The sequence below is a fragment of the Podarcis gaigeae genome (genome assembly GCF_964106915.1).
Source record: "Podarcis gaigeae genome assembly, chromosome: 9".
Lineage (NCBI taxonomy): Eukaryota > Metazoa > Chordata > Lepidosauria > Squamata > Lacertidae > Podarcis > Podarcis gaigeae.
Genome location: NC_139685.1, coordinates 49,683,437 through 49,705,428, shown reverse-complemented (window position 1 = coordinate 49,705,428; position 21,992 = coordinate 49,683,437). Strand labels below are relative to the sequence as shown.

At 38.7% G+C, this 21,992-nt stretch overlaps 1 long non-coding RNA gene across 1 annotated transcript in view; it reads left to right on the top strand.

Moving 5' to 3' along the window:
- LOC310852564 overlaps window positions 1-21,992 on the top strand; it is a 34,614-nt gene that overhangs the window by 703 nt on the left and 11,919 nt on the right. The window lies entirely within an intron of this gene.

The window sequence follows — 21,992 nt, the reverse complement described above, 5'->3', positions numbered from 1 at the left end:
AGGTAAACAGCGTTTCCATGTGCTGCTCTGGTTCGCCAGAAGCAGCTTAGTCATGCTGGCCACATAACCCGGAAGCTGTACGCCGGCTCCCTTGGCCAATAAAGCGAGATGAGCACCGCAACCCCAGAGTTGGCCACAACTGGACCTAATGGTCAGGGGTCCCTTTACCCTTTACCTTTATAGCAGAAATATTTTTTGCTGTGTTGAAAAAAATTACTTTTCTGCTGCTCCACGCAATCTCTAATAGAAGAAAATTCATCAGCGCAAAATGGTGGGCTTTCTCACCATGGCAGCCAGCTGATGACTATGGTATATTTTTTCCACATACATTATCTGTGTTGTGGAGGAGGGAAATCACATGCATTATATAAATAAGAGGGGATTGGGGAGAGATCTTTTTTTATTAGAAACATATAAAGAAAGGAAAAGAGGGCCCTATATCACTTCAATTTGTTCTATACTGTCCACAGAAGGAAAGAGAAGGGGAATATGTTTCAGCCAAAACTAACAAACATCCAGCTACCCCTCATTCCACATTCTCTGGTTTTGAGCTTTTCCACTGAAAAGAGCCCCATAAGTCAAGAATGTTAAAATTACCAGGAAGACTGTGCACACACAACTCATCACAAATCCTGGCCTAGCTATAACCACATGTTACAGTGTGCAAGTATGCGTACCAGTTCATCATAATCTTTCAGAACCGGGGAGGAAGAGGAGGGGGGAATGTCACAAACTGATCTATACATTTGCACACGCAGAGGTACAACAAAAGAAGTTTCTGCGCTATGGCTCCTGTGAGAATTGTGTTTCCTGAGGGTTGTAAAGGCAACACACTTTAAAATGCACTGTCTTAACATTGTTCTCTCCTGCCTCCTCCCTCCCTCCCACCTTTCGACTCTCACAGCTACCACATGTGATGGAAAAAGTCCAAGCCAAACACTCTTACCAGAGCATGCTATAAGACAGATGACTAGGCCTCAGGCTTGGCCACTACAATGCTGTTCTATTCTGTATTTATTTTTGTAGTTCAAAGACCTGGCAGCAGCCCATCTGATGCCTGCCACAGGGACTGGTACACTTGTTATTACTGCGGTGAAAATTTCAAGCCTACAGTCAGTGTGTGTGAGAGTGTGTATGTGTAAACACACTCACACACTTCAGTAATGTGCCAGCCACCAAGACAGAAAATGTACTAATAGCAAGAGGGTTATTTGAATTAAGCCAGCTTCCATTGATGATAGGCTGCCAACTGGTGGACCTTTCGTTAATCACAGCAACCCTGTGAAAGAGGTTTGTTTTCTCCTTATCTTAGGTCACTCAGCAGCCCAGCAATAAGCGATCTTCATAAAGCATTCTTTATTTGTTTTCAAAGGTGACATGCCTTTCCCCCACATTACTTACAAAAGCAAGTTATCATCACGTATCACTATCATTTTCATGCACTTTCTTTCTTTTTAAAAAAGTGATGCTATGCAATGCACTAGATTTTTTAAAAGTCAAATTAGTATATAGCATAATTAATCAGCATAGTGATTTTCCCGCCATACATGTTCAATGTAGTCCCATATATTATTTCATTCTCCGAGATAACTGATTTAGCCTAAAGAACATTTTGGGTGCAACCCAGAAAAAAAAAATGATCAAATATATTAAAGTCTCATTAAAAGAAATCTGAAATAATTGATTTTAATGGGGCTACAGTATATTATGTAACTTCTTCTGTGTCGTGCCCATCACAATAAACATTAAATTATTACAGAAGAACAAAAGCTACATATGATACGAAAATGTGGCTCAGAAAAAGCCATATCTAGCCAAGTTTAGCATCAAAATAAAATTCTGGGAGAGGTGCATTCTCTCACCTTCAGCTACTTCAGCTTTTATTAAAGAGGAATTGACTTGACTCCAGTTTCATTTAGATATCAAAACAGTCCCAAGATTTGTGGTGTATTTCTTGTATTTCTTTCAAGAAATGTTTGCTAGCATCAGAGTCAGAGCCAAACTGATTAGGGCTCCAGGCAGTACCAGAAAGATTCATGTCTGTGAGTGAAAGTTCACAGAACAATGCTGCCATGCTGAAAGGGGGGTTGGCTGCTCTACTGAGCTCTGACAGGGCATTGTGGGGGGCAGCCTCAACCATGGTAAAGGTCCATGCTGTACATGCAGAAAGCACAGGTGGATGAAAGCTACCACCAGTGGTTTCCTTCCCCTAGTGCCCAAGGGAAGCACCCCAAATGGAGCATTTCTTGGGTGAGGAATGAGTGGAACTGGTGCAGCCAAGGCATAGCTGTGAAGTGTCCCTTATTTGGCGGGACAGTCCCTTATCCCAGCGCCATGTCCCGCTGCTGTCCCTTATTGATGAGGTTTCATTTGGCTACTGGCTGGGCTTTCTGCCTTTGGCTCAGAGGGGCTCAGAAGTTGAACATACCTGTGCCCAGAAAATCCCTTATTTTGGCTTCTGATCCCTTATTTTCAAGGCTGCTGGTCCTTTATTTTCACATCTGTAAGTTGACAGCTATGAGCCAAGGATCCACTGGATCATAAACTGGCCCAGCTACCAGCAATGGGACTGATCTGAGAGTTTCTGCTGTTCCAGTTTGGAACAAGCAAAACATGGAATGAAACCGTTTTGCCTGCTGTGAAGTGCTCCTTGCAACTCCACTGCTCCCAGGTGAAAAGTACGACTGCTCCTTTTGTGCCTTATCCCTTAAGCTACTTTGTATACGATTATACATACTTCCTTGCCAATTTATTTAATCAAAATATACGGCAACCCAAAGAGAGGTTTCTTCAAAATGAAATGTCTGACTTGTATATTATTAGAATAATAAAAAAACCCTTCCACTGTATGATATTGGTTTTCTTTTTTTGACTGGGCAGCATTTAATATGCTTACTATCACTGGATTTCATCTTGTTTTAGAAATCACTTGCAGCCAACCTGCAAAATAAATTTAATTTTGATTTATTTTTCCTCCTAAAAGATGTTTCTATGGATAATCTTGAAATAATAGGAAAAGAACAGTGGGCAGTTTTATGCTGTAAGGAACATTTTTAAAGAACATTTGTATGTTTATATATGGTCATTTACACATACATTTCTGCTCAGGATAAATTAAGAAGTGATTGACATCTTAGTAGTATAAATGTGGTTTTCAAAACGCTTTTCAAATATTAAGAAGCGAATTGCATTTTTACCAGCCTTAATGTAACAGAAACAAACATGTTACATGTTTATTACCCAATAAACTTATTAAATGTTTACTTATTAAATCCAGTCCTGGTGGAAATTATACGCAGAAAGACTATGAATCTGTGATTTCTGTTTTCAAAATGAGCTATCCCCATTATCTAAAATCTGTCATTTTTGAGACAATGGAAATGTTCATCCTCTCCAGATTGTATGCAAATATAGAGGGAGGAATTAAAAAAACGAGTAGCTAATAATTATCAAAAAATAAACAGATCAATATTCATTCTTTGTTCAATGGGATTTAATCCGAAATAAGTATTTATAGGTTTATGACATAGGTTTAAAAATGGGTTGCATCTGTATGTTGCAAAGGAAAATTTCCTTCCAATGCAAAAAACATCTTCAAAAAAGCATTTTTCAGCAGGATCCGAGCAGGGGAGGAAAGTTAAGCTTTCCTTCCCTACCTACTGTGATCCCAATTTTTATTAGACACACAATCAGCTGCTATTTCCAGTATTTAAAATATGTCTATTCAATGTAAAAAAACAAACAAAAAACATTTAACATCATATCTGGTTTGCTCAAGAATGTAAAAAGAAAAGTGGCATAAGACATTTCCAATTATATTCTAACCATTACCTCTTTCTATGACACATCAACTGGCTGTCCTGGCCCAGATTACTGACAAGTACCGGTAATCTGGTTGACAAAGGAACCACCAGCTGGATACAACGATGCTCATTCCTACTTCCTGTGAAGCTTCGTTCTGGAAATCCAAGATAAATAGAAGGGTAAAGGTTTTTTTATTTAGGAACATAAGACAAACTATACTGGATTATGCCACAATCCCATCTAGTCCACTTCTCTTTTCTCACTGTGGCCAACCAGATGTCTATGGGAAACCCACAAAGAGAAACCAAGAATGACAATGTTCTTCCCACTTGTGATTACCAGCAACTGATATTCAGTGACATACTCCAAAAGTGGGGATAAAAAACTTAGCCATTGTGGCTAATAGCCATTGAAAGCTTTATTCTCCATGAATTTGTCTAATCCTTATTTAAACTCAACCAACTTGGTGGTCATCACTACATCTTCTGGGAGCGAATTTCATAGCTTAACTCTGTATAGCATGAAGTACTGCTTTCTTTTGTCTGTTCAGCTTCTTCAGATGGTTCTTGATTTCTAGTATTATGAGAGAGGGACAAATCCATGCTTAGCAGATGATATAATTGAAATAAAAATCAGAAGTGGAATCATCAGCTAATCGTTACTGATTTTCCTCATTGTTGTTTTTCTTTCTCTTTTGTTCCTTTCTTTCCCAGCCTTTAAAAGTTTTCTGCAAACTAAAGGTGTATTTATGGTATATTCATAGTACTTGTGGTAATTGGTGGGGTGTGTGTCTTTTTCAGAACAAAGCCACATTGTGTTAGACTGAGCAGGGTCCATGCAGAGTTATTAAAAGAAAGATGGGAGGTGGGGGTGAGGGAACATTCACTTTGCTTGAACAATATTTTGTGACAACATGTGAAATTCATACAGAAAACAAAGCACAAATTAGCAGCTCATCAGCATCTGTGAAGCCACACAAAGTACGAAAAACATATTCATTAAAAAAATGTGAATCAAATAGATGTGTGGCTCTACACCTGGTTGAAAATTCATAACTAAAGAATAATGAGTGGCTTGATATAATATCCAGTAAATTTCAGTGGGTTCCAATATATATTTATATATTACATACAGAACTCTTTCCTCAAGGCCAGAAAAAGGAAACACACTCCTAAAATTTGCAAATGGCAAAATAATAGGGAAGTCTGAGAAAAGGCTTCAGATAGGACAAGCTTCAAATAGGAAGAAAAATGTAAAGAGAAAATCCGTATGTTGAAAAAAGTATTTCCATTTAAGCTTTATTAATTAATTTCACAGGATACAATATCAAATATTGTTGATATTTTGAAATTTTCTTTATTCACTCTGAAAATATAATTCATACTTTTATTTAAATCTCTATTTTTTCTCCCCACCCCTCTCTAGTATGGTCCCATTAAGTTTAGTTTGACTTACTCCATTGTGCATAGGATAGCAATTTGGTCATTCAAACTCTTACTATGCTTAATTTTGTAAATCTCTAACACATGTGCAGATAGAGAGAAAACGCTCCAACTCCAGTGCCCAAGCCCTGCTGGAAGAGGTTACCTTACCAGGGCCGAAAGGCTTCTGGCTCAGACTGCAACCCCATTACTATGGAGGAAATAAGATGAGGTTAAATTATAAATCAGACTTGAGGATATTTATAGAAAATTGTTTCCCTATATTTGTTTGGATCTTGTGATAATTGCTGGCATCCATCAGAAGTAGTACCATAATGGAGCAAAACAAGCAACAGTTGGAACAGTGAGTTGCTAGAACAGAAGGTGTGTCCTTGTGCAGTTATTTTACTATGACCCCAAAATTTTAAAAAATGCCAGTTCAGACCCCACAACAGTCATACCCAGAAACAAACGTGTCTTATTTTCTCCTTATTTTTTTATTGAATTCTGTGGCCTATTTTGTTGTCCATTCAGACAGTTAGGATGAGAAAGCTTTATGGTGCTATTCACTGTCTGCTTGGAATATAAGCATCCAAAATAATTAGGTGCCATATGCAAACCCATAACTCCTAATTATGAATAAATATTATTAAATTGTTAAATTATACCAAGACTCTGAATAGAAAGTGCCTCGATGAAAATTGTATGCAGGGCGGGATGAGGGGGACAGAGAGATAGCAATATTTAAATTTAGGACATTCAGGACACTGGTACCAAAAGCTGAAACTTAAGAGATAGACAAAATGTGCATGGCTACTGAAGATTAATTTAACACTGTCTGAAGACTGAAATCTGGCTAAACTAGGACATAAATGTAAAACAGAGTGTTGTTTTTGGCTCCTCTGTTTGCTCTTAATAATCCCATTCTACTCACCCAAAGACTCATCTAGACTTTGGTTTATATTCCCAATGGTCTGACACTGACTGAATTCACATAGTAAGAGACTTACCTAGCCATAAATATTTTAGCTGTTGTTCTGTTCAGTCTCAAACTAAAATGACTTGGAAAGGTAGGATTTGGATAGGGAAAAGGTTGACAAGAAGTAGAGAAAGTGGCAATGCTTCCTCGTTGGGTGGGCCTCTCCTTCTCATGCAATCCTTTCATGCTAGATAAGGGCTGCTGACTTTGGATGAAAAACAGGGACAGGCCAGTTGCATCTATTAAAGATTGTTAAGATGGTCTCTTAGATCAACTGAGGCTTATTAAGTCTGGTAGCATGGCCAGAACCACAGCTACAGCTATTCTATCTTGCTTTAATTAAAAAAACATATGCAGTTTTTCACATCATCATCATTCAGGGTGGATGTCCAAAAGTTTTCAAATGAAGGTTTGGTTGGAATTTTTTTTAAAAAAAATGTATACATGCTTTAAAAATCAACTTGACCCAAAATGTATGAATAGGTGAATAGTGCAAAGGCAAACGTAGTTGCACACCACGCCTACCTCCAAGTAGTGCGAGATTCCAGCGGTTCCAGGCACTTTTCCAGGGTTCGTGTTTCCTTTTGGGAATGAGGCACAGTGGAGACTGCGGTGTCTTGACTCAATGGTCAGCCAAGGTCACAGCTGGCTTCTGCTATATGATCAGAAATGATGGTGAAGGGGGAGGAGTCCACAGACAGACTGACAAGAGATATGCAGAAGTTTGAGTTGTTAAAAGCAGGGCTTTTGTTCAGCCGGAACTCACTGTAACTCAGTTCTGGCCCCTCTCGCGTGGACACCATTGCCATTCTATGAGAAGAAGGGAGGTGTTCATGGTGAGTTCCAGCACCTCTTTTTCTAGAAAAATAGCACTACAGTCATATCTTGAGTTGAATGTGCTTCAGGTTAAGTGCTTTCGGGTTGCGCTCTGTGGCAACCCAGAAGTAATGGAGCACGTTACTTCTGGGTTTCGTCGCTCGTGCATGCGCAGACGCTCAAAATTACGTCACGCGCATGTGCGGAAGCGGCAAAACACGACCCACACATATGCAGATGCGCCGTCGTGTCTTATGTTCCATTCAGGATGCGAAAGGGGCTCTGGAACGGATCTTGTTCGCATCCTGAGATACCACTGTAATTGAAAGTTACCATGTTGCGGAGTGGTGCCGCTTTTTGAGATTACCAACATTACTAATACCTTTGCCTTAAAAGAAAAATATATCTTATTAAATCATCTCAGTATCCACAATATTTTAGGCACAAATAAAAGAGAAAGAAACCCATATTGTTGCTGGTGGCAACCTTCCAAAATGGGTCATCTTTTCATAACCCAACATGAAATGCAAGCATATAATAGTATTTTGTTACATATTTTTCAGACATATGACTAAGGGTGGGGCTTCTATTGATTTAGCCTATGGCTGGTATTTCATTAAGTGTTATAACAGCATAACAAGATTCTCACGTTTATTCAAAATTAACCTGTGGCTAGCACCAATTTAATACATTATAAAAGCAAAAAATATTGTACCTGTAGATAAAGCTTTATGATATTTGTGAGCTAAAGCCCCTATCAGATTTTAAATGACAAATTCTGCATATTCTCAATAAAATATCTATTGCCTCCACCAAATGCATTTTTCACTTTGGCAAAACCTTTGTATTTTTAGATCATCTTGACTGAAATGGAAAACTATGATATAGTCAAGAAGCAAGCAATTCATGTGAGGTCTTCTAGGTAATTTTCCTGTGGTTTTCCTGTGAATGTTACAATAAATCATAGTTCTAATAAAAAAAGCATTGAATATGCATTTGCAGATGGGAAAAAAGACTATGCACAATAGAACAAGTCTTTGGGTGTACACATGTGCTCTATGTACAAGTTTGTAAGAATAAAACAAGACTGTATGTAACCTTTGGTAGTAAAAGCCAACCCTTATGTGGTTCAATATCTCAAAGACCACCTTTGCCAAATGAATAAATCTGGGCATAGAGGCAGATTTAGGGGAGCACAACTGGTTCGGTTGCACTGGGTACAGAGCCTCAAAGATGATATACAACTGTGATGTAGAATGGAAGGCAAGAGGTGGGCACATTGAATTTTTGTGTCGCATAGGGCACTACTGAAATTTGAGACCCCAAGGTCTGCCACTGCTGACGTGGTGGATGCTAGTGGTGCTGTCGTCTAAACCACTGGGCCTCTTGGGCTTGCTGATCAGAAAGTTGGCAGTTCAATGGGGTGAGCCCCAATCATTCTGTCCCAGCTTCTGCCAACCTAGATATTCGAAAGCACACCAGTGCAAGTAAATAAATAGGTACTGCTGTGGCAGGAAGTTAAACGGAATTTTTGTGTGCTCTGGCTTCCATTACAGTGTTCTGTTGCACCAGAAGTGGTTTAGTCATACTGGCCACATGACCCAGAAGGCTCTCTGTGGACAAACGCTGGCTCCCCCAGCCTGAAAAGCAAGATGAGCCCATAGTTGCCTTTGGCTGGACTTAACCATCCAGCGGTCCTTTTACTTTACCTGCCACTGCTGGACACTGTGTTCATCATCTGAAGCCCCTTTCCATGGGCTCTTTCCATAGGAGCCAGTGCCTAAGGACCGTGGGGGCTTCGGCCCCAGCAATAAAATATTTGAGAGGGCTAGGCCTCCACAAAGTTAATGGGCATTCCCATTCAAATGGTCTGTGTGCACTGCATCATGTGATTGATTATGTGGGGTGGGGCTTACCTGGGCCCCTGCAATATTTTATTCAAGTTGGTACACCTGGCTCTTTCCAGTGGAGGTGCAGTGAGTGGCGAACCAAGCCCATGATGTGGATGTGGACCCACATCCATGATGTGGATAAAAATTGAATTACTTGGGTCTGCCTGCCTTTGACTCTGCTCCAGCTACTGTTGGCCTCCCTGCTTCTGCCCTACCAGTCCCAATAAACACTAGTCACCACAGCCTCAGCATGTGAGAGCCACTCATGGGGTGGGGGAAACTTAGTTGTCTTTTCTTCTAGAAAATTGTGCCAAAATGTTTGGCAAGGGGAAAAAAGGATTAGTGAACAGAAATCCATGGGCTTTTTCTCATTGTTTAAATGGAACATTTATGATATTGGGTCAGCTGACTCTATCCTTTTAAATCTGTCCTTTTGCTCTCTGATGTTTATTACCCTAATCCTCTATCAGCTTTTTATCTCCTATTCTTTTCTATTTGGGATAATTTCTGCAATGATCATCTAAATTTTACTTTAATTTCAGTTCTACTTTTTTTTTTAAAGAGCAAGCCAAATGCACTCTTCAGTGAGATAAGTCCCCTGCCCCAAGTCCATGTGATCACTCATTGCTATAGGGTTTTATGCTGGAATGAAGGCCAATTCTTCAAACAATGATTTTTTCCCTCCACCTACCTTGAGTTCTCAAAGAAAGCTTACTATTCCATAAATTTACCTAAATCCATTATTAATAGCAAACATCTGGTTAAAAATTGAGTTAATGTCCTTGGAAAAGGTTTGGAGATGCATATTGTTTAGCATTACATTATGGGTTTAAAATTATACCAGATGAAACCGCATGAACCAATTTTTAAAACTATCTCTTAATTTTTTTCTGTATAATGTGACCAAACTTTTTTTAAAGATAAAATAAATTGCAAACAAATGATAATTACAAAGCAAATAATAGTTACAATATTTTGATGCAATATCTGTCCTGGTGCATGCAATCATTATTACCATTAATTAAAAACGTTATGTGGCATATATGAGATATAGTGGACATTCACTAAATCAGGCCCCTATCATAACATGGAGCAAAATTATTATACTGAATGTATATATCTGTATTTTAAAAATCCACTTTTATCTTAGTTGCTAAGATCAATCCATCAGAAATGCTTTGCTCTTTTAATTTAGGAATACTACAAGTGTGGCCTGCCACAGCAATAGTAGATAGGTACTCTCTCAGACCCAATGATTATTGGAAGTGCATTTTAGACAGGAATGCACCTAGTCCATTTACACCTACCCACCCAGATAATGATTCACTCTCTGGTTTCTACCATCAGCTATAGAACCTACTGGGAGGCTACATTCCTTGTATCTAAGGAAGAAAATCATGGCAAGGAGCAGACAAATCTGGTCCCATCCATCAGCCAGATAAGGAGCAGTTGAAGGGAGCATGCTTTCCCTATCCTAGCCAGCAAGAAAACTTGACTCCAATTGCCAGGTGCCTGTGGAGTGCAGAACTGAAGGGAATCATACTTTGCTCACCAATCAACTAGGTTGGGAGTGGGAAACATTTTGGAGGGCTGAAGGCCACATTACATCAGGAGAAAGTGGTTGGGGGACACATTACTATAGTGGACAAGGCCAGACGCAAATATCCTCAAGGCCAGAAATTTATAGAATCTCACACTCACCACATAGAAAATCTCACACACCTTATAGACGTACACACACTTCACATAATCAGGCAATGGTGTTTCCACCTGTCTCGGCCCACCCAGCTTTTCCCAGTCGATGACTTTGAGAACAGCAGCAGTAGCTGGGAAGAGAAGTTCATATATATATATATATATATATATATATATATATATATATATACACATACATATATACACACATATATAAGTTTTATAAGTTGTGTGTTTTTGTTTCTCAATTTGACCCTTTTACATGGTTTTGTTTGTGTTGTGGTATTTTGTGCATTGTGATTTGCTGCTATTTTTATTGATTATAGATTGGTAATTCTTTATTGTGGTTGATAAGTGTGAACTGTTTAATTATTTACTGATGTTTCATTTTACTGTTTACTATTAGATTCCGATGTATAGTTGACTGTTGCTTTATATGATATAAGTTGTTTATTTTTAAGTTATTGTGACTTTTATACAGTATTGGATCAGGTTGTTACTATTAATGTTTGGTGTTTTATTATGTTTTAATGTGTTGGAAGCCACCCAGAGTGGCTTGGGCAACCCAGCCAGATGGGAAGGGTATAAATAAAAAATCTTCTTCTTCTCATCATCATCATACACACAATCACAAATATACACATGCATATTAACTCTTATCAAACACACACACACCACACAAGCATACAGAGGATGCTTTTGGGGGAAAATCAATAAATAAGATTTTAGAAAACATACAGATGATGCTTTCAGATTCACTATTTTAGGTGGGATTCTGTCATATTCCAACAAATTCAAGTTGCACAATTGAAGCTGATAGTTCTTGGGCAACAAAACCATTCCCTGACCCCAAACTGGATGTTTCGTTGTAAGGAAAATGATGAGGACATGCGATAGAAAGTGTGGGACAGTATTTGTTGAAAGCAACTTTTCTTCCTGCATACAAATAAGGAGAATGGTCATCAAATAGCTGACGCTGACTGCTGAATCAAGAGGCTACTGTATCAGACTCAGATACACATTGGTGACTGTCATTCTAATCAGTTGTTAGTCGCACAGTTGTCAGGAACGCTGTGGGATGGCTGTTGGTGTTGGCATGCTGACTTGCTTCCACTGTACTTGATTCAGCCTGAGGCAAGAAGTATATAGGATCAAGACTATTATATGCTGGCATAGTGGTCTGTAAAACGATCAGGAAAATATAACCTCATCTATATGAAGTTTTAAAAAAAGGAGAGCTGGGTTATTTTAATTTAGAAATAAATAAAATGACTAAGATGGGGATATGATAAATGCTCTTGCACAGCTTCTATTCATTACAATGAGGCTTACACTGATGGATTGTGCCCCATGTCATTAACAATTTATACGGTAAGCAGTCACTTGTAGTAGAATGGAACAGAGGAGTCAGAAGCTGTATTTATATAATATAGTGGAAACTCTTTTATTAATAGAGCTCCCTTTGCCAAATGGAAACTCCTCTTTTGAAAGCTGTTTACAATCTTTTCCAAAGCTACTTAATGCTGCTTTTTTATCACGGCTAGAATTACACAGCTTTTGCTAAATGGAAAGTCTGGTTTTAAACATCTTCCATTTTGTTTGGTAGAATGTCTCATGTATAATCCAACAGCTTCTGCTCAATGAAGTGTCTTTAGACCTAATGCCCGTGGCCTTTACCACAATAGATCTAGACAGATGGATAGGCAGACCAGCAGATGACAGATAAATGATGGATAGAAACCCATACAAAGAGACACACAAACGATCAAATGCACATAAACAGCAGCAAAAGCGTACTACATTCGCCTTTGCTTTTGTTCTGACAATCGCTTCTAAACTTATAGGAGAAGATGGTGTTAACTACATCATCATCATCATCATCATCATTATTATTATTATTATTATTATTATTATTATTATTATTATTGCCTCAATCCTAGTATCAAATTATCAGTGATAATGAAGAGGAACAGCTGATGCCCAAGTGCTGGAACATTTGAAATAGCCACATAATAATTCCTGCTATCAGACTATTTTGAGACCTGTCCCTTTTGAGCCATTTTCCACCAAGCGGGACTGAAATACTTTTTGTATAAACAGACAAGCTAGACTCTTTACAGTGATCCTGTCTCTTTAGTAGTGTTTGTTGGGAGGTATAGGCAAAGAGGTTAGTCACCAATGTGATGCCCCCCATATGTTGTCGGAATCCAAGAATTATTTTAATTAAATAATAATAATACATAATAATGCCCTGAGTTCAACCATAGAAGACCTTCTCTTAGTGCCCCTACAAGCTTGAGGTATAGTAGAAATACCACAGAAACAGTCTTCTTGGTGATGGCCCCTTGTTTTTGGAATGTGCTGCCTGAGGGAGTGCTTCAACACTAACAATTCCCTTTTTTCTCCTCCCAAGCTTTTAAACCCACTGCTTTAAAATTTCCTGTTTTAAATTAACTGTTTCTATAGTTTTTAATGTGTTTTTTCTTCTGTGGCTATTTAAGGTTGTCTTTACTATTTGACTTGGTTTTTAGCTTCTTTCTGTAATCTTTTGAACCTGCTTTCATACTTGCTGATGTGGGTTTTTGTTTCCTCACTCTCATTTTCTTTCCTCTCCTGTTTGTATGATGCCCAGAGAGTAACTGGGCATGTAGCAAATTTAGTTAATAAAGAAAAATACATTACAATCTAACTCTGTGCTTGGAGTTCGCAGCATAATTGTCTTTTTATAAAAAATAACTGTGAGGAAATGTGGGGTATATGTGTATAGGCCCACTATTTCTACCGCACCGGTACCAGACCTTCCAAGTGTTCCAATTTTCCAGAGATGTCCCTGATTTAGAGAAGCTGTCCTGGTTTCTGATTTGATCCCAGAATGTCCCATTTTTCCTTAGGATGTCCTTATTTTCATTGGAAAAATGTTGGAGGGTATGGTAAGATGTCTCCCTTTTCACTGGAGAAATGTTGGAGGCTATGAAGTACATGTCATAAAACTGAATATGTCCAGCTTTAATTATGATTTAGATGCTCCCACAGCAGAACAAATAAAGGAAAGAACAGTATTGATTTACAAGTATGGAATGTGTGTTGCCTAGAGGTAATTCTGCTAATGGTGAAGGAAGCTCTGAAATTATTCAAGAGACAGTGTCAATTATCAGGCTTTGGAAGGGGCAACACACCATTGCCAACAACTGAGAAAATGATGGGAGGGAAAAAAACATTAAGATTGTGTTCTGGTTTCCAAAGATAGTAAATGAAGAACGTCTGGAAATGAATAAACAAATTGGGGGGGAAATGTTGATTTTAGCTCCATTTGGCCCTGCCTCACATATTGCTTCTTATGTTTCTTTCAATATGCAGCTTGGTTAATTGGTAATAAGATAATTTTAATTAAGGAAGAGAACTTGTGTTTGTGTAATTATTATTCACCCTTCACCAGAAGGTTGCAGATGAGAGTTGCAGTGTCAGAAGCAGGTTTAAAAGTCAGAGTTAATATTTAGTGTAAATCAACCTTGCTTTCCCATTCCTGCTGCCCTGAAAACTCATTTAGGTAAGTTGGAAGAATTAGGGTGGCAAGAGATGGTTGTATGGTGATTCAGGACCTAGCACTACCCAGAGGGATTTTTGTCTATTTTGGTTTGGAGTGGATTTAGTGACGCGCGCACACACACACATGAGTCTAAATGGCACCAAATACATAGTTCCTTCAATTGCCACCAGAACCTAGGTGTGTTCCCCCTTTTGGATTACAACAGCAATGTATAGAAGTGAGAGCTGGACCATAAAGAAGGCTGATTGCCGAGGAATTGATGCTTTTGAATTATGGTGCTGGAGGAGACTCTTGAGAGTCCCATGGACTGCAAGAAGATCAAACCTATCCATTCTTAAGGAAATCAGCCCTGAGTGCTGACTGGAAGGACAGATCCTGGAGCTGAGGCTCCAATACTCTGGCCACCTCATTAGAAGAGAAGACTCCCTGGAAAAGACCCTGGTGTTGGGAAAGATGGAGGGCACAAGGAGAAGGGGACGACAGAGGACGAGATGGTTGGACAGTGTTCTCGAAGTTACCAGCATGAGTTTGACCAAACTGTGAGAGGCAGTGGAAGACAGAAGTGCCTGGCGTGCTCTGGTCCATGGGGTCACGAAGAGTCGGACACGACTAAACGACTAAACAACAACAATGTAAACAACAAAAATGTATTTTGCCCTACTAGTACAATGTATAGTAATATTTAGTAGACAGATAGGTGCTTGGAATTCAAAGGCAATCAACCATTCAAATAGCAGGCAAAAACAGAGATATGCATCCCATTCTATACTGATTTCCCTTGGCTTCCTGACTGGTACAGCAGTCTCAGTTGATGATTGCAGAGAGTTGATCTCTGGATCGTCTCTTTTCATACCTGCTGCAGCATCCAATTGACTGACCATGTGTGTAGCAGGTGTTCTGCATGCAGAACGTCTCTGTTGTGAAATGTGAGCTGATTGTGGAGTCTTGACCACACAAAGATCAGTCATTCATTTATTAATGGCAAATCAAGTTTTTATAAAGCCCAGTTTAACATATATTGGTTATATTTAAATCAATCTAGTTAATTCCTCTGAAGAAGATAAGGCCACAGTCATTGGAGGAATGCATATAACTGTTTAGTCTGTGTGTTTACTGGTTTATGGGAAACCTTAGCTGCGCACAAACATAGCAGTCTTTAATGTTAGGGAGGAATATATTTAGCCATTTTAGCAAGGAACTGTTGTTTTAATGCTTTTGCCTACAAGTTGTTGTTGTTGTTTGATTTGCATCTGGTCCAGCAACCCCTAATTCGGTAAATTCTCAAGTAAAGCTTTTATCTGGTCTTCTAAAAATACTCTGACTACTTTCAAAGAAAGCAGAACAAAAGTACTCCCTTTAAATTCCAGGCACTATTCATCAGGATGTAAGAAGAGCAAAACCAAGTCCTGTTTGAGGCACAGAACTTTGATGTCTGTAAGAGATTTCCTGCAAATCAGACTACCATGGCCAAGTGTCATTTTTAGTCCACCTTCTCTGGAATAATTGAACTTAGATGAGGAGGAATTTCTCCTTTATTCTCTTGCCTGAGTGCTTTGATGAGCCAGCTGTCTGAACATCCTCATAGACCAAACTCACCATACTGATGGACAGGCATTTATTTATGAAGACTTTCAGCTAAGCCACAAAATGAGGAAATTATATTTGAAGAGGAACACTGAAGTTGGTGCTTTTTTGTCTCAAATTAGGATGAGGGGGTATGATAGAGGTGGTGGTGGTGAGCTTTTGTAGCTAACATCCAACAAGCTAACACATTTTACAGAACAAATACACTGTGAGCAGTCTGGGAAGGAATTATACACTTAACTATAGATTCCTAAAAGTGCATGAAAGCATTGGTATCTCAAGTGCTTTTTTAGAAATGGCAAGGGGGGGGGGAGAGATAAATATCTGAAGAGAGCAATATGATCATCCTTCCTGGTAAACATGTATCTAAGGAACTTCAACAGTCAACTCTAGTCCCAAATCTCTGCTTTTTCCATTTGCAACCACTCATGCATTTATCTTCACACTGGGAAGCTAAATCAAAAAGGCAGTCTTGGATATATGAATTAAGATTTGTGCAACCTATGCATCCTTCCCTTGTAGGTATTCAACAATCGCTACAATTTAATCATTGTATCACAAATGTGGCCATGTGAGTCATAGGTGCCCATCAAGTTTGGGTGGAAATAGGAGCAGGCCACCAAAATAAGATGTAAAGCAAAGAAACAAGGGATAGTGAGACAGCAAGGTTGATGGATGCACAATAAAGCATGACTGTGAGCTGGGGCAGAAGTGAGAATATACAAGGCCAAAACTGAACATGAAAACACAATGAAAGGGAAGGCTGAATAACTGTATGTGCACACAAGCTAATTTGAAAACAACAAAACATTGACTTAGATCCAGTACCATGAGAACAAGGACCAGCTCAGCCAGTCCTACAATTAGGCAGTGTGAGGCTGTTCCTCCTGAACCCCTTGGCTGTACCCTTTTGCTGAATGACAGAACTGTGTGTGCCCTATGGCTGGTTCTGCACCCCCATACCTAGCCTGATACTGTGGATGACACTATCCAGTTATCAGTACTAGAGGAAGCTTCAACTGTTAGTCCAGATAGCTTCTGTACATGGAAAAGGAGGGTGCCATTTTGTCTTCCACCTCAGTCAGCAAGATGTCTTGGGCTGGCTTTGAAGAGTAGCAAACTGGGAAAATGCCATCTTTAAAGAAGTTATATCAAATGGATCTCATCATGACATGCATCTACAAGATAATGTGCTTGTACGCACATGACTCTAAAAGGCAGAATTTATCAGTCTGATATTGGTCTCCTCACTCCAAGAGCAGAGGCCTATCGGTTTCAGTTTCTTGGCTAGCTTCCTTGTAATAAATATAGGCTTGGTGCATAATAAAAACCAGATGAGTAGCTCTCAAGCTACAGATGTCTTCTTTTTCTTGTGATTCCAGCTAAGATTGTTCTTACTCTTCATAATCTCCCACAGCTGCCAAAAATCCATCTTATCTTTGCATGAGGTGAAATTTCCATTAGCAGCTATTATGGTAGCAGGGGTCAGACATTCAGTGTCAGATGAGCTGCTAAAAAGAAAATGTAGGCAATGAAAGGACGTTTGAGCTGAGATGGAATATATTTTTTTAAAAAGGAAACCCACACAAAATTATTAAACCAAATTAACATGCATGCAATAATGTATTGACAATGTTGCTGACGCCACTGAAGGAGAAAAAAGGTATATCCACAAAATGGAATAATATTTCAATGGTTAAAAAAATAATAATGGAAGGTCCATAGATCAGTGGTAGAGCACATAGCTTGCAGAAGGTCTAACATTTAATCCTTGGCATCTTCAGAGAGGATTGGACTAGGAAATAAGCTCTTGCCTGAAAAACCTCTGATAGCTGCTTCCAGTCAACACAGACAAAGCTGAGCTACACGGGTCAATAACATAAAGCTGAAGAGCATAACGTATTCCTATTATGTTCCACTTTCAATATGTAAAAGGAGCTATCTTTTGAAATTTGCACTTCTCTGAATTTTATGGTCTATTTTTCCAAACAATGTACACAAACAGGTGTATATTAAGAAAATATATGTGTGTAAAATGCATAGGGAAGATATCATAAAAGACATTATAATAGGCATGATAGCATGCAAATATGTGTACATTAAAATAAATTTACACAACAATTTGTGGACTTTTTAAAATAAAATAAAAATCACAAGCTGTTGCAGAAATGTGGGGAACTGACCTTAAGATTGGCAAAATGACAAACCCAAGAGAAACAAAAATTGACAAATCTGACCATCCCTAATATCCAGCAGGTGTTTCATTTTCTTTTCTGCATAAAATATCCAGTGTCAGCATTGCAAAGCATTAAATAGCTGACATGTCAAAAAGTATGAAAGAGATTTTCAAAGGAACAAGGAATGGACAGCAATCCATCTGCGAGACTTTTCCTTGACTTTGTTGGTTATGAATGACATAACGTTGCTATGCCAGCAGTGCGGTGTACGTTTCCCCCCCTCAGTCACTGTATCTTCAGCAAATGATAAGTGTGAAGTGGATCCCAGTTCCATGAATGCAATTTGTGGCTTGCATTTAACTAGTAAAATATCCCAAACAGAACTTTTTGATCTTTCAGTTACAACTAGAGACATTTTCAGGAAACTATCGCTTTACGTGTTCTCATAAACTAGAAAAATGTCTGTTTTTGTTTCATTCTTGCAGTGAAAGACGACCAATAGTTACTCATTGGTTTCCTCGTGTACATTTATTGGGCTGATAAAGACTGCAAGATGTAGTGAAAGAAACTCTCGGTTTATTTTACTTTGGCAATAATAAGAGCATGTAGCCAATTTTCAAAGCCTAAATAAAGCCAGAAGAAAATAATTGGTATATCCTTATATAACCAGTACACACAGAGAGACAGACATGCGCGCACACACACACACACACACACACACACACACTCCACTCATTCTTTTACAGGTACCTTCCAGAAATACAGCCAATTTTTTTTTACTAGCCAACTGTTTTTAATTCTTTGCCTCTTATTTTTAGCGTTATTACAGCAAAAATTTCATTGGAACCATAGGAGCTTTGGTAATGGAAGTGAAGAAATAACTTATATGGTACCACAAAGATACAATTTTTAAAAAAGAACCATTGACCAACAATGCGCCCAACTCAGATATCATGTTCCCTTCATAATTCAAGGAATATGCCTTAGAGAGTAGCCAGTGGTGAGGCATGGGTCTTGTTTAAGCAGTGGCTCTGCTCAAATTTAAATGCGCCTGCTAGTGCTACACTCTTACAGTCAACTAAAAAGAAGCTTCATATCTAACCACAGAAATCTGCTCCACCTCCACTATTCATTTTTCCATTCTGTAACAGTCCACAGGGCACATGAAAAGTACTTGATGCTTTTTCAAATCACTAGCTATAAATTTTATTTTAAAAAATATGAACAGATTTCAGTCCAGCCTGCAGAGTTGAAGTGAAGGTCATTACATGCCAGCAGTCTAAGAATGGCTGTAATTATACCTTTTTATACTATTTTCTGGTGCTATATAGAATGCATCATAAAAACACAGGAAACATTAATCTACAGATTACTGTTATAAGCAGAAAATGTCTCCCCCCAATTAAAAATAGCCTTAACCTTTTAACATTTTTATTTAAAATAAAAACAAAAACACTTTTCCCTTTAGAAGCATGCATATTTCCTTTAAATACCCATTACCTAAATGAGGGGGAGCCAAAAATCACTTAAAATACCATGCATAGGCATGTATTGATTTAGTTACATTGATTTCCATGGTAGTAAGTTGACTTAGTTGCATAGGTTTAAATTGGGTAGCAATGCAAATAAATTTTCTGTCTTACGTTTCTTCCAGTTATTGGATTGTAATAGCATTGATTGCCATCAAATTAAAAATGAAATTACAGAACTGAAAATGATGCCCCAACCTGGATGTCTATCATAGCCCAGGGGTGCTTTAATAAAGCACACACAGGAAGAACATAAGGAATTGCCTTAAACTGAATGGTCCCTCTAGCTGAGTATTGTCTATACTGGCTAGTTCACCAAGAGATACCAGGCACTTAACTTGGAAGGATGAGCTCCACAGCTGAGCTATGACTACTTAGATCTCATTTGCTGGATAGGGACAAGTGAATCTAATCCACTTGTATTGACCAGAAGCTTCACTTTGGCTTCATAGTACACGCAACATGTCAGATTCATTTCAGTGGAAGGAACAGGTAAAACCACCAGCCACAACAGCATACCAATAGTGGCAGGAGGGTCCTTCCATTATGTACTGGGAGGTGACAGTAGCGGTGGTACGACTGCAGGGTTGCTGAGTGGATGCCCTGATTATATCAGTACACACCCACCAGCTTCACACCTCCGCTGATGCCTCTCAGCACCACAAGATATTTGTACTGCCATGGTGGGCAGCTTCTACTTTTGCCTAAAGAACCACTGCATTAGCTAGCACTCATCTCTGCATGTAACATAGGTCAGCATGAGGGTTTACTAGGTTCCTACAGACAATGTAAACAGGAACAGAAATCCAAGCTTTGAAAAAAAGCACGACTGGCTTTTACTAAATACAATGCAAAGCAAATGCCCACAATGTTTCAATACTAAAATTCAAAGCAACTGCCCACGCGACGTCAACCACAACAGGGGATAATAATTACCAATCAGAGATGGTTCACTGAAAGCAAATGGTGGATGACCAGTCCTCTGATCTTCAGGCAGAAGTGGGTTCTGAACCTTCTCCTGTCAGTCCAGGACAAGTCGTCATCTATGGAACAGGCAGGCCACCCTGCATTATGTCACCCACTGAGTTCTACTTCAAAGTCTCTTCTTCAGTTGACACAACTTGAACTAATTGCATCCTATATTCTCGTTTGCTTACCTTCTGTTTTTTTCCCCTCTTGCCTTTTTATAACATTTGTTTTCTCCTTATGCTAGAATCTTCCATCCCCTGTGCTTGCAAAAACTGGCTGAAGGCCTCATGGTACACTTGCATTATTTCTTCACCTGTTATCTATGTGGTGTGATAACTGCATAAATGGTCTCTGTAAGCATACAGGTGAAGGAGGAACCATTCCTAACTTGTAAACTAAAGCCATTGTATTTCAGCTGTTTTCTAGTACCTCTGATCATCCAGACTGAATATTCCCTATTTGTTCTTTTCTCCTCTCTCTCACACACATCACGCTTCCCTTTCTGCTGCTTCCAAATCGTGCCATCTCTGCATGGCCTTCCTTGATTTAGTTCAAACATCAGCTTGACAGCTTTGCAGTCCAGACATACCTTTGCATAGTCCACCTGTCTTTAAATTGTGGTTAACAGCATAAAGCTCCACACAGACTGAGAATCAAAGGTTTTCCCATGTCAGGCTAGTTTTGCTCATACCAAAAGTGTTGTCCATGCCAAGCCAGGTTGGCCAGGCCAACTTAAGCAAGCCTTCATATGCATCTCTACTTCCTCCATTGAAATGAATAGAAAAGAATCACTAGCAAATAGAATTCAAGTTCTGCATTCAAACCCATTCATCCACAAGGAATCCCTAAACTTAAGTATCTGGCTGTAAGACAATAGGCCCACTTTTGAGCAGGAACTGAAAGAAATAAAGCCAGAAATAAGAACGTTTACCTGACAACATCAAGACTACATTCAATAGATTGGTTTTTAAAGAATTGGCTTATGATTACTAGACAGCACTCAAGAGTTCTGGGCTGGAGCAGACTATATGTAATTTATAGTATTATTTATCCAGTATCTCTTTTATCAACCTATGTGGTCCATCTTGAAGTAATTGTTTTTCTCTGTGAATGCATCTTCATTTTATCTCCATCTGTTTTTCAGATCAATGATTTCTTTATGGAAAAGGGATTGTTCTGGTTTTGTCTATTTATTCCACACACACACATGACCATTGAGTGCATACTGCTGTTTATGGCAGAATGTCTATTAATTAAAGGTTCAAAAATCTATCAGCCTTCAGGTATATAGCATTAAATTGTCTTCTTTCCCAGTTGGGATAACTTAATAACTTAAATTAATAGTGAATATATCTGTATTGGAATATATGAAAAGTCATCTTCATTTTTTCAAATGCAAGTAACAAAAGATGGAATTATATATAATTATTACCATATTTTATATGGATAAAGCACCTTGTGAATTAGTTCTCTCAAAACACATCACATGGCATGTCCCCTTTTCTTGACTGGGCAGCAGTTGTTCATTCTACAAAAGAACCTGAAACAAATAAAAACACACTGAGTACAATTTTACTCA